Source organism: Mizuhopecten yessoensis, unplaced genomic scaffold, assembly GCF_002113885.1.
Source record: "Mizuhopecten yessoensis strain PY_sf001 unplaced genomic scaffold, ASM211388v2 scaffold10761, whole genome shotgun sequence".
NCBI lineage: Eukaryota > Metazoa > Mollusca > Bivalvia > Pectinida > Pectinidae > Mizuhopecten > Mizuhopecten yessoensis.
In genome coordinates, this window is record NW_018408708.1 from 22,346 (window position 1) to 33,471 (window position 11,126).

At 37.5% G+C, this 11,126-nt stretch overlaps 1 long non-coding RNA gene across 1 annotated transcript in view; it reads right to left on the reverse strand.

The window, feature by feature from the left end:
* Window positions 1-6,852: 6,852 nt before the first annotated feature.
* Window positions 6,853-11,126, reverse strand: part of LOC110462213 — a 22,055-nt gene continuing 17,781 nt past the window's right edge. The window contains exons 2-3 of the long non-coding RNA XR_002464253.1: window positions 10,043-10,227; window positions 6,853-6,908 (exon numbers count right to left, since the gene is read on the reverse strand). This is a non-coding gene — a long non-coding RNA (uncharacterized LOC110462213). The remainder of the gene's footprint in view (window positions 6,909-10,042; window positions 10,228-11,126) is intronic.

Genomic DNA, 11,126 nt, shown 5'->3' on the forward strand with positions numbered 1-11,126 from the left:
GGTAGGTAATATAGCTACTTTCTCTGTCTGATGATTTTTATGACTGGTTTTCGGTAGTGGATATTATATAAGAAGATTTTGTAGAGTTTTGGGATTTGTAACATATATGGGGAATGACACTGGATATTATATAGGGATAATTTTGGTTTGGGGACTTGTAACACCCATAGAAACACTACTGTGATGACTGTCATTGGCAAACCCTGTACGTGCTACCTTTCAAAAGTCGTAAACCGGCACGGTTTCTAGACCTCCTAGGACCCTATACCCGAACATTGTCAAAATTTAGATTTTGTTCAAATTCAATGTTCCAGGTTCTAGCCCGGGGTGAGTTCCTATTTCAATCTTACTTAACTTTGGTGTAAAGACTGTCATAGGCACTCCCTGTACGTGCAATCTTTCAAAAGGTATCCACCTGCACGGTTTCTAGACCCCTAGGACCCTATACCCGAAAATTGTCAATATTGAGATTTTGTNCAGCATAATGAGCAGCTGCAGCAGGAGTGTCAGCGGCCGTAGTAATCAGCATCATCATCATCATCATCATCATCATTATCTCACAATCGTCGTCGTCATTGTCGCCAAGAAGGTATTCCAAACGGAATTTAGAGCAAAATTTTATTTTACATTTCATCTTATTATTCAAACCAAACGGATTTATTCATAATCACATGGAGCCGACGATTTAAAAACTTTCTTCAGTACTTCGCCTTCGTGCACAGCATTACTCGACAGCAAAAATCATAACGATTAGGATATTGTGAACTTGTGTAAGATTAATAGAATCTTTCTCCCCCTTGGGAGTGAGATAGGAGAATCTCAACCCGAGGGGGGAGATTCTTTTAATTTCCAAACACCAGACTTTGTCGAGTGTTTGGCAACTTAAGAATCTTTCCCCGAGGGTTGAGATTCCCCTATCTTACCCACAAGAGGGTGAATGATTCTTTTTCTCTTACCCTGTTCTCCCATTGTGTATCATATACACAATGTAATGACAACGTTAGAAATTCAGGGTTGACATGACGTTGATGGATTGTTGACGTGACGTCATTGTATTGTTGAAGTGACGTCATGCCATTGTTATTCATAAGGGAATCCCCCCATCTCAACCCTAGGGTGAGACTAATAGAATTTTTCATCCCCTTGGGGGTGAGATAGGAGAATCTCAACCCGAGGGGGAGGATTCTTAAGTTGCCAAACACGAGGCTTTGCCGAGTGTTTGGCAACTAAATAATATTTCCCCGAGGGTTGAGATTCCACTATCTCACCCACATGGGGGTGAATGATTCTTTTTATCACTCACCCACAAGGGGGTGAATGATTCTTTTTCTCTTACCCTGTTCTCCCATTGTGTATCATATACACAATGTTATGATAATGTTACATGCTAAATTCAGGGTTGACGTGACGTTGATGGATTGTTGACGAGACGTCATTTTATTGTTGAATTGACGTCATGCCGTCATAGGGTGAGACAAGGAATTCTCACACCGGTAAAAATGCGGATACACCTGTCCAGGGTAAGAGAAAAGGAAATCTCACACCGGTAAAAATGCGAATACACCTGTCCAGGGTAAGAGAAAAGGAAATATCACACCGGTAAAAGTGCGGATACACCTGTCCAGTGAAAGAGAAACACAAAACACATCAGTCCGCATTCTATGCACTTCACATATGAATTTCTTGAAGTCGTCTGGTTTCATGTAAGTGTCATTCCGTAAGTCAATTTATGTCTTGTATCGGAAACTTTAATTCTACAATTCGTATTAATATCGGGTGTTGACATATCATCGTTATGCACAAGAAAGATTGTTACCCGGTGTTACTACAATTTAAACTATGGCATTGAAATGCCCGTTACGCAATGCAGAAATGACGTCACGAAAGTATGACGAGGTTGGGAATATGGGTCATGTGTAAAAAAAAATTGAAAGATTGGGCTAACACTATTGATTAAATCTCAACTTTTTTCAATCTCGCTCAATTCAAATTCCGTTTTCGCCGGAGCAATGTAGTTGGAATATACGGAAATAGAAATAAAATAGTAACACAGGGATTATTGTTTCAAAATAGGCACAGTTTTGCAAAATTTATTTATGTCCTATATTGGTATTAATCAATTTTGCTCCATGATTAACGGGCCGTTTCGTTGCCGAAATGTAATTGGAACATATTTGTATGGACACATGCTCGAGTTCTTCAGCACATATGGTTTCGAATCACCAAAAAGATTTTGATTTAATCGTGTGACCGGTCACCAAGCACATAAGTTTGAATATTGAAAATCTGTTTATTAAGAAATGTTACCCTAAAGCAATAAGTGCACTTTATCAACCTTTCTATATAACAGATAGCAATTCACCTCAGAGACAGGTGTGGAAATCCGTCGGGATATCCCCTGAACTTCCAAATGGTTTATTTTAACATAATTGACCTACTGCAATTAGTGTCATTGCATTGAGGCTTGTTCGGTGGTGTATTATCACTGGTCAAGATAACGACCGAGAGGAAAAAGGGGGTACGGAGAGACTTTTTCAACACAATAACTATAATAACTGAACGACTATAGTTGATTAATTTTTAGAAATTATTTTGAATCCGTCAAATGCAGATATTTTGCTGTTTTCGCAAATACAAAGATGCTCATCTTCTGGCCTGTATCCGATCTTTGTGAGACACGAGATGATTCGAAAATGACTGCGATATGGATGCTTTTATAACTAGTGGTTACGCCAAACACCTGCACTGGAGCTGGCTACGGGCTGGATAATCAATGAGGATTGTACAATTGCACTCGGACAAAGGACGTAATTAGATTTACTATCAAAGACCGTGGACAAAGGTAACAAACCAAACAGCCTATCGTCGCTACGATATAAAGAATCACTTCTGATCAACTGACAATTTTTTTATGCTAGTATTGAAAATAAATAAACATTTGAGAAATTTTATTAACACACTGACGATGTTTCATATTGTCGCGTCCAGGTCTCTTAGGGCGATATATTTTCCAATCATATAATCCCCTTATATCCAGCTGTATAAATACAGCACAAACCTAGCTGCAGGTATATAATTTACCGAGATCGATTACATCACCCTACATGTACATTTGTGTATACGTCAAGCCGTAAATAAATGATTAAGCGATTTTTAAAACATTTCAAAACAAAACCATGGATTACACCAGAGACGTATTTTTTTTACCTCTGAATGAGTATGTAATGATAGGTTCCGTTTTTTAACGTATTGATGCAAAATATGATATGTTTCCTCAAACGATGATTTGTTTCTTTTTGTTAAGCATATGTGTATACTGTCACGANAAAATAAATAAACATTTGAGAACTTTTATTAACACACTGACGATGTTTCATATTGTCGCGTCCAGGTCTCTTAGGGCGATATATTTTCCAATCATATAATCCCCTTATATCCAGCTGTATAAATACAGCACAAACCTAGCTGCAGGTATATAATTTACCGAGATCGATTACATCACCCTACATGTACATTTGTGTATACGTCAAGCCGTAAATAAATGATTAAGCGATTTTTAAAACATTTCAAAACAAAACCATGGATTACACCAGAGACGTATTTTTTTACCTCTGAATGAGTATGTAATAATAGGTTCCGTTTTTTAACGTATTGATGCAAAATATGATATGTTTCCTCAAACGATGATTTGCTTCTTTTTGTTAAGTATATGTGTATACTGTAACGTCACGCTACCACAATTGGCATACTACCCAAATTGGTCAGAAAATGGTTCGAATAAAACTTTAAGATTAAATTTGAGCATTTTTCCTTCGGCAGTGTAACAAAGGAGATATTTATCAGCATTTTCACGTAGCAGTTTTGTTTCAGAAAACCAGTAAAATCAACGTGCGTCGACGAAATTTTGGAGGATTTTGAATAAGCATATTTGAATGCTGATTTCTGGTCCTTATATATAAAAGTAATATATTTTGTTGCACATCAACTAGTAAAAATAAAAACAAGTTTTATAGTCTGTGATATGGTGTACCAATTTGAGGTACTAATCACAGCCATAAAACGGATGAAATCTAACTGCGAGTTTAGCGTTCCAAAACAAATATCTTAGAATCAAAAACTTTTTTTGAAAAGGAACCACCATAGATAGTGTTTGTCAGGAATCAAGAAACATTCCAGGTACAAGATCTAAATTTTTAATATCACTGAAAAACTGTCACATTTGTACCAATCGTGGTAGCGTGACGTAAGGATATATACTTATTACACATTGAGTGAACCGGTTAGACTTATCTTTCTTCCAGCACAGGAAATATTGGGTCAGCGTATACGCGTAAGTGAGGCTTATCTGAACCGGTCACCGAGGAACGCGATGACCTTGATGGAACGCGGAGGTCGATCCTCCGCGGATTTTCGTGACACAATTACGTGACATGAGACGTGAAGGATCGCGGTGATGCGATCATCAAAGTCCCTGATGTGATTTATCACCGCGTTTGACCACCCAAACGACATCCTTGACGCGATGGCTGGGTGAATTAGTTACACTTACTGTGAAGAGATCTGTAGGGGGGGAAAGTAAAAATGTGGTATTTTACTAGATTGTTTGTCATGAAGTATGATATTTCCCTGAATTGTTCAATAATAGCCACTGACTGTAGTGTCACCATTGTGACAGTAGTTTAAATGTTGTAATAACTTGGATTTGTCAAACACATGTTTGTAAAAACAAGGTCCATTCAAACGGTTTTACTCTTATTAAAGTGTTTTCCAGTGTTCAATATGGTTATTATTCAGATGCAAATACCTTTATTATCTTGGTTAATAGTTAGTCCAGTGTAAGACCCGTCTGGAGAGAGCGAGAAAGGTAATGTTTTGCAGAGAGCGTGACTGCTGCGAGTGTGTGTGAATATCGCCATTTTGTGAACTCTCGTGACCTTCTGAACTGTGTCAGTTGAGTGTTTATTCCGTTGTGTATTGGAAGTATTGGATATATGGGATTCGATGGAAATATGGGATGCGTTGGAAGTATTGGATTGCGAGTCAGAGAGTGAATAACGGTACGAAAGAGTTGTAGATGTGAATACTATGAAATACTATATATTAATGTTGATTTGTGAAGTGTTTTTCATACAAGTGCCAATGTAGATTGTCGTATTTTATTTAGGTTCAACGGATACTACGTTGCCAGCAACGGGTGTGGCGCTGTTACCTCTTCGAAGTCCGCTGGGGAACGGGTGTTGCCCCGTTGAGCTCGTGTGTTGCCCCGTAGATGTTAGCGTTCTTACTATAAGCGTAGGGATCCCTTGGGGCGTTGGGAAATCAGTTGCAATCGGATATTCTTAGTGTAAGGTTGGTTTATGCGCAGCTGGCAGCTACTACATCTTTGGATCGTTCTAAAACCGTGTAGTTGTCAGTATGTTTAGTTAATAGGTTAAAGGAAGCAAATCGTAGATAAGGGGATGGACGGGGGATTTTAGTAATATTAACATTTATGGAAGATAATTTAACTTTGTCTTTCTAGCGTACTTTTGGTGGTACTTTTGGTGTTTCAGACAATAGAGTTTGACTTTAGAATCATTGATTCATAGAGCCTAGTGATCAGAATAATTCTATATCTATATTTTATCCATTTGCTAATCCTACTATATTAATTCATTTACAGTTGGTATTTTATAGTATTCATTCATTGGCACTTCTGTTATTATCTAAACTACAGTAGGGATAAATAGACTTGTTTTGTCCCCTACATATATCAGAAAGTTCTGGTATCCAGGGTTCAGACATAGTTCTACCTTTATTGTACATCATCTTTATGAGAGAATTTGGAAAGAGTCTGTAGAATTGTTGTATAGATCTGTATCTGTGTAATTTGATATTGGGTTCCTTAATAAACGGTAATGGTAAAGGTGTGCGTAAACTTATCTTATGCTTTCTGGTTCTTCTTTAGTTACTTAGAACAAGTCAGTCATTAGGTACTTGGTTTGGAAATACCAGATAATTTCCTGGGGGCTTGTCATAAGCATTTAGTGACAGTTTTGAATAGTCGTGCTTTCCATGTAAAGGGTTGAGCCAGGGGCGAAGACCGTTACATGCCATCCTGATGAATTTGATGTATTTAGTTTTTCTGTAACATTTACCGTTAACGTTGTAAGCCATTTTGAATATTTTCTTTTGATCTTTTAAAAATACCGACAATATGTTAAAACTTGTTTTACTCCAACACCGATGACAAATATTTCGTTTAGTTGTAATGACAAAGGTTTCTCCAGATGTCTTCTAACATTTGGTAACATTTTCAACTTCATCGGAAAAAAAAAGGCCACTATGACGTCATACCTCAAAATCTTAAAATGGCTATAATGCAAAAATGGTTGAATTTACAGCCTTTAAGCACGGATGTTATATATAGATAATCTTCAGGGCTAACTTTTTTCCATTGTATGTTATTACTTAAATGGTCAAATAAAAAAAGCTTGCTGTTGGGACAAAGGTAACAATGGTTAAAAAATATTCATTTTTCATTTATTTTGAAGAATTCTTCAACTGCTCGATGAAGAATGTCATTCCGATGAATTTGATGTCTTTAGTTTTTCTGTACATTTACCATTAACGTTGTACGCCATTTTGAATATTTCCTTTGATCTTTTAAAATGCTGACTTTATATACAACTAAAAATGTCTCCAGAGAGGCGACTAAGGCTCTGGTTGTGAACACCCCTAGAGAAGCCATGATGAGAGCAGTTAGACTCCTGTAATACAAGAGAAGCCGCATCCCCACACTAATGTAAAACTATGTTGAGATTGGGGGTGAATTCCCCTAGAATTTAAAGCCAGATTAGAACTGAAGTGAAGAAATATAATAACCTACCTGAAGTGAGTAGCCCAAACCTAAAAGAGAGCAATAATACCTGCACAGGCAAGTATACATGGTACATGTTAAAATGACATTGCACAAAGATACAATCATGAGAAAAGCTGCAAAATATAGGGAAACAACAAAAGATAAGTACTACATTACAATTGGCAGAACTTATATGCATATATGAAACTTGGCATGTAGCTGGGGATGGTGGGTGGGTACACATAAACAACCGTGGTTCACTGCAGCCTCCCCGGATGAAGGGGGCTGCTACCCATTTAAGAGACCCCTATAGGGGAAAATATACTGCTCTGTGATTGGTCAATTTCTCATCTACTAATTACCATACCTTCATTAACATATATAACCATACAGCCCATGCAATTATCATGACTGAATAGGGAAACGTCATGAGTTGGATATAAACTATACAAAACAACTTATATTATTATAACAGCTGAAACAAAAGAGGAGCTGGCCACATCGCTGTATATAAGCTATAATTTAATATATTAAATATGAAATTATCATTTTATATACAACTAACACACAGGAAACAGTTAACCTGTTTACTACTCTTGTTAGAAACATATTTACATACAGTAATACATTTGGCGCATCAGGGGCTACTCACTCCAACAATTTTACTACCATATATTTATGCTACTATTTTTTGAACAAGCTAGACTCCGGGGGTATTGAGAGAAGCAGCTAGACTCTGAAAATGTCTCCAGAGAAGCGACTAGACTCTGGTTGTGAACACCCCTAGAGAAGGCACGATGAGAGCAGCTAGACTCCTATGATACAAGAGAAGCCGCATCCCAGATAAGCAGCTAGACTCTGAAAATGTCTTCAGAGAAGCACCTACACAGCCCAGAGAAGTGTGCAGCTAGACTCTGAAAATGTCTCCAGAGAAGCGACTAGGCTCTGGTTGTGAACACCCCTAGAGAAGCCATGATGAGAGCAGCTAGACTCCTGTAATACAAGAGAAGCCGCATCCCCACACTAATTTAAAACTATGTTGAGATTGGGGGTGAATTCCCCTAGAATTTAAAGCCAAAATTGAATGAATGTGTTATTCGAGTATGACCAAAGAATTAAGGAAACTGTTCAAAAGTTTTTAGTGCAACACTTTTCCAATGTATGGCACCCTAGTTGTTAAACGTGAAGGAATATTGATAGGAAAGACGAAGAATAATACACATAAACAACCGTGGTTCACTGCAGCCTCCCCGGATGAAGGGGGCTGCTACCCATTTAAGAGACCCCTATAGGGGACAATATACTGCTCTGTTATTGGTCAATTTCTCATCTACTAATTACTATACCTTCATTAACATATATAACCATACAGCCCATGCAATTATCATGACTGAATAGGGAAACGTCATGAGTTGGATATAAACTATACAAAACAACTTATATTATTATAACAGCTAAAACAAAAGAGGAGCTGGCTACATCGTTGTATATATAAACTATAATGTTAAAACTTTACAAACTTCAACGATCTTCTTCTCCAATTCTGCCATTGCAATATTAACCACAATTGGTACATGTATTCCCCTAGGGGCCCTTACAAACTTATGTTACTTTTGGAGCAATTAATATTCCAAGATGGCCACCACGAACTCTGATTGGTTAACAGCCTATACCAATATATTTTGTTAAGGATATCAAACACGAGGTTGATCTTTGAATATCATATAGAGATAAGCAAGAGCAAACTTTTTCTTTCATACTGTTTTAACAAAAAATGTCAACTTCCCGTTTTTGGTGGGGTCAAAGTTAAAATGCACTATATTGGGTACCAACCTTAAAAAATCTTCTAAAGTTCCACAAGGTCTAAAGTCTTGATATTTCATATTTAAGATGCCGAGATGTCTGGGTATCAGGTTTGAAAAAAATGGTTGACATTGATCAACTATCAAGGTCACAATCAAGGTAACAAATGTCAAATGTTTAAAAAAAAAAATCTTTAATCAAGAATATTTCGAAAATTGTTCGATAGATTCATTTTACATTCAGGTATGATGTGGACAACACAAATGCGCACATTTTTGGCAGGAAATATTTTGAGTTTACCAGGTCTTGTTTTGAGTTATTCAGGAGTCAAACTTCATATGTGCTATTTCAAGATAATGACTTCAAAAAACTTCTTCTAAAGTTCTACAAGGTCTAGAGTGAGTCCTACTATTTAATAATAACACGGCGAGGTAATTGGCTATCAGGTTTGAAAATATGATTGACCTTAAATGACTTTCAAGGTCACAGAGGTTATATATGTAAAAATATTGAAACAACTTTTTCTGAATAACCAATAATTCCAGAGTAATGATGTTTGGCAAAGAAACATGCTTGAATGAAGAGCTTTAAAGTGTGTGCAAATGAATGACATTGACCTACTCTAAATATAATTTAAAAAGTGAAAGTCGAAAACTGTTTTCATTTTTGTGCGATTGTAAAGTGCTCTCAGGACTCTCAGTACTTTGATTTATATCAAGACATCTAATAAACGCTGGTAGTACTACATCGATTACTACGTACTCTCAATCTTAAAAGTGTGGGCAGTTTACATCTTTACTGCAGTGGGTAAACATCAGCCTTTCTTTGGCATGGCAAACCAAACCCATATAGACAAAAAGCTATTTCAATTCATCACCCTAACATACATAGTGGACGGACAGTATGACGACTTTTACGTACTACATTTCTATACAACTAAGCCCATTGGCTGCCTATATTTATCCATTCGTTCTCTGACGTTATTTCGCACTCTGGGAATCCCCCACTACTCAGTCAGCTACTGTAGACTTGCACAGGTTATTAATAGAAGGCCAAATCAGTCCTTACAGTGAAAAGGCCGTCAAATTGTTAGCCAACACTTTCTAGTTTACTATAATATTGCTGTCTTGTCCGCTTTCACTGCCTCTTTCGAAACCACGTGACATATATAAATAGATCTGTGCTAGATTTACGCGCGGCTTCCGCGAGATTTAAGTGGTCAAAACTGTTGACCAGAGAACGCATTTAGACCCATTTATTGTGAATTTTTTCCCTGAACAGGCGCTTTAAACGATGTAAATATATTCGGAAATATCGCATCTAATAAATGACTTGAGATATTAACAATAGTTAATCAGTAATTTTACTGACCAAGTTGTAAGTTCAGCAGAAACTCACCTTTTGTTGATGCTGAACAGGCCTTGGATTGGATGGATGATGGAAATTTTCCATATCAAAGGGATCAATGTATCCGTCATCTCCTTCAGCAACAGGATCACTGGACATGTAACTTGGGAAAGGTCCAAGAATGACCAGTAGTACAAGGACTAGCAGACATCTCACCCAGGGCAACATGGTCAGTACTGTGAAGCAAACATGAAAATGATTGTTAGCAACATACAACACTAGTAAACAAGTGATCCTACTGATCTTGGCACTCATCATTGTACCATCTTCATTAGTTCTAAGTCGGTTGGATCCTTTCTTTTATCTTATCTGTTTGATCGAGTTATGTAAACAGTACATACTGCTACAAATTCCTTTCTTTCATGATCATGATACATAGCCTATTCCATTGGGGAACAGACACATTGTTTATACAAAATTAAGTCCCCTTCACCAAAGGATGCTTTATATCAAACATGGACAAAATCCTGTTATTACTACAGAAGAATTTTCAAGAATTGCTTAATTACCTCTATTGGGCCCCACCTCCCTGGCCCCAGGGGGTCAGACCCACCATTTTCACAAAATAGATTTTTCTTCCCCATAGGATGCAACTGTTGGTCAAACTTTTTGTCAAAATACCTTCATCCCTCTATATCCCTTATTAGGCCCCGCCTATCTTCCCCTAGGGGGGTCAGACACACCGCTTATACAATATTGGTTCCCCTTCACCCAATGATGCTTCATACTAAATTTGGACAAAATCCTGTCATTCCTACAGAAGAAGGATTTTGAAGAATTTGCTATGTTTCACCTTTTGGCCCCCACCCTTCTGCCCTTAGGGGGGCCACACTCACTGCTTATACAAAATTGAGTCCCCTTGGGCCAAGGATGCTCCAGACTTAATTAGGATAAAATCACTTAATCCCTATGGTAGAAGAAGGATTTTAAAGGTTTACCTCTATTTCCCCTATTGGGCCCCACCCCTCTGACCCCAGGGGGGCCATACCCACCATTTATACAAAACTGAGTCTTTTTGGCCAAGGATGCTCCATACTAAATTAGGATAAAAATTGTTTGGTCCCTACAGTTGAAG